The sequence below is a fragment of the Centruroides sculpturatus genome, unplaced genomic scaffold (assembly GCF_000671375.1).
Source record: "Centruroides sculpturatus isolate CEXI.00-Female unplaced genomic scaffold, Cexi_2.0 scaffold39, whole genome shotgun sequence".
Taxonomy (NCBI): Eukaryota; Metazoa; Arthropoda; class Arachnida; order Scorpiones; family Buthidae; genus Centruroides; species Centruroides sculpturatus.
In genome coordinates, this window is record NW_019384314.1 from 786,821 (window position 1) to 790,187 (window position 3,367).

Consider the following 3,367-nt stretch of genomic DNA (forward strand, 5'->3'; position numbering starts at 1 on the left):
GATGATACCAAATCCATCTATAGAATTGCTTATGCGTGAAGCATGCTACACTGCAAGATACTCTATATACATAAAATACTTAGCTTAACTTTAAAAAAATAAAATAAAATGGAGGCACTAAAATTTATAAATCGTCACAATATTTTTGAATAAATAAGTAAATTGAGCGGGGGGCGAATTCCTCATAGTATATATTCATAAAAGAGCAACATTCAAGTAGGAAATTTAGTATATACACTGTTCAAAAACTATTTAAATATTTGATTGAAGTTACTATCGAATGCACAATATTATATTTCAGTTATTCATGTAATAAATCTTTATATTATTAATAGAATATCCAGAAAAAATCGTTAATTAATTTATCAAAGTATTTTTGATAAATTAATTAACGAGTTTTTCTTTTCACACGAGAAATTTGCTTATTCAATGTCTCCCCATTTACTATATTTCCCAATAAACTGTTTCCTCTGAAAATACGCCCAAGAAAAGTCCTTTTCTATTCTCAATATACATTCTATAAGACATCTTTCTTCATTTGTAATTCTCTCAGTTCGGCTATTTTCTCCATTTTCTTCCATAACCACATTTCAAATCTTTCGAGCATCTTTCTCCTTTTTTTCCTCTTAAGAGTCCATTATACTTATGGACTATTCAAAATATTTCTAAAACTAAAAAAGAAAATCGTAAAATTGTTTACTTTATAACAGAGAAAATCGGATAATATTTATTGGATAGGTTCAGATGTTACTATATTCTGAGAACATTTCTTTCGAGCTAATCTATTCAACGTCTTACTTTAGGTAATTATTGTGTTATTTTGATGTGAGAAGATGATTTAGGTTGTGACAAGGTGATGTTTCAACTATGTTTACCTTCTTCATACAAGATATATTTACTCATCCACATAAATATAGAAACATTCATCAATTCGAATAACTTCTCTTTCATCAAGAAGCTTGCAATTAAGGTAAATTTTTATAAAATTTTGCTATTAAATGTGTTAAAATATTTCCTGTATTAAATTTCTATTATTATACATTATTAAATTCATTAAAACACCATAAAAATCAACATAATTTATACATTTTCTGATAAATATACAAGTCGACCCCCCTATAACACTGTTGATAATTCCGTTTTATATGAATTCCGTGTTGTACGAATCACTTAGATTTTAGAAATACGTGTGCCGGGCTGTGAACGGCTCACGTATTTGTAAAATCTAAGTGACTCGTACAACACGGAATTCATATAAAACGGAATTATCAACAGTGTTATAGGGGGGTCGACTGTAAATGAATTCTTTCTATAGTTTGATAAATTAATACACAGTAATAATTATAAAGAAATCAACCATTAAATCATTATGAAATTATATATTAATTAATAGATAAAACTAGCATTAATCGAGGAACGTTTAGTTCCTAAATTGTAAGCTAATTAATGCATTAGTAAACGTGTTATCGAGTTAAAACTAATAAACAATAAGTTATAAAATATTTTACCTTATTAAAAAATAATGGAGTATTAATTAAACACTAGAGTAATGAAAAGCCAAGTTTCGGTAAGTCGACGACACCGAAGATAATTGATGTAATTTGCATATTCTCGTGTTAAACCCCTGCACGATTGCCTTTTACTGCAATTACTTAATCTTACAACATAACACTTAATTTCTTTATTAATCTTTGTACGGAACTCAATTAACTCAACAGCACGTTCTATTGTATATTTAGAGTAAATTATTCTCTTGTAGAGTTTATTTAAGAAATAATTCTTAAACTTTATTTATTAATTAATATTGGTCATATATATTTATAATTATTGTTAAAATTTAACTTATAACAAATTATGAATAAAAAAAATTATATAAGTTCTATACCGTGACTTTTTTGAGTGTAAAGTGTCAGCATATTCTCTTTTATCCCTGATAATTACAATGAAATTTCTAATACTTTATTTCTTCGATTTTATTAAGAAAAAGGTTATATTTTCCAGGAAAAGTTCGAGAAAAATTTTCTGTAACTTAAAGGATGCTGTATAACTGTTGTTCCTGGTGACTGGATATGACGTAGAGTGAAGACATTTTAGTTTCTTCTATGTATTATGACAGTATCATATGTAAGATTGATTTTATTAGATACTCTCTTATTAAAGTTCCTTTACTAAAGTGATATTCTATATTAAACATACCTACCTGCACAGGTGAATAGATCGAGTTGTATGGTGTGATATTCTTGCTCCCCTTAAACTAAATCATTTGGATTTTTATCTGTGGGGTTACCCATAGAGGGTAGAGAATGTCATAACCCCATTCATAATGCTGCTGCAACGTATTTTCCACGCCTTTTACAAGGGACCTGAAACTTTCAGGGAATATATCAGTCAGAATATATACTCTGGATCATCCTAATACATCTCTTTTACTTATCATTTATTAATTTTTCGTTAATTTATTTTATTGCCTGTTAATTAAATAACCAGCTCTAACAGATATACAAACATAATTTAGATATATTAAAAGGAATAAATTATTTATTACTATTTACAGATTCCAAACGTATGTTTTTCTTTTAATTGAAATGCTGTAATGAAAGCGAGGAAAATTAATTTATTAAAGTAATTAATTCAAAAAAAAGAAAAAAGATTTTAATTTAATTTAATGTAAACTACAATTACTTTAATTTAATTTTATGAATATCATTTTTCATATTTTATGAAAAGGTATGAGACGAAAAGCGTGATTTCATTTAACTAAAGTGTCTCATCTAATTAGACTAATTATACAAAACCATGCAATTTCTTTGCAGAGAAATTAAATATTGGATACTTTAATATTTTTATAAACTTACAGATGTTGCCTCTTTGTACTAAATATACCTTTTTTTAGCTCTTATTTTCGTGGGTAATCTCCATAGATACTCCCTTTCATCCGTATGAATCTCGACGGAAATAAATTCTAATATGTTCTGCGAATAGTTAAATTCTCTTTAGGGTATCATTTAAAGCCATATTACAACAATTTAATATTAAATTAAGTGGAAATTCCGCATTATATACGCTGCATTCGAGATATGATATAACACGTTATTGATGAGATGTCATTGCAAAGTCCTACACGAATAATATATCATCATTTATACTTCAGGATATTTTATAATATTACGTAATAACAATAATAAAAGCAACAATAGAAATTTATAATGTTTACAAATGAGAATAAAATTCATTTTTATTAAACAAAACGTCTTATACTATGTAAATTAAGATTATGTTTTCTAGAAAAGTAATTTTATTCATATAACATTACATAGAGGGATAGAATAGTCTACTATAAAATATTACATAGTGTATGGATATAGAG

The 3,367-nt window shown here is 26.6% G+C and overlaps 1 long non-coding RNA gene across 1 annotated transcript; it reads right to left on the bottom strand.

The window, feature by feature from the left end:
- Positions 1–341: 341 nt before the first annotated feature.
- On the bottom strand, positions 342–2,492 carry LOC111622666. Its single transcript, XR_002756306.1, has 3 exons — positions 2,201–2,492; positions 1,886–2,100; positions 342–671 (listed from the first exon to the last, which is right to left on the bottom strand). It is a non-coding gene; the product is annotated as an uncharacterized LOC111622666 (long non-coding RNA).
- Positions 2,493–3,367: the final 875 nt, after the last annotated feature.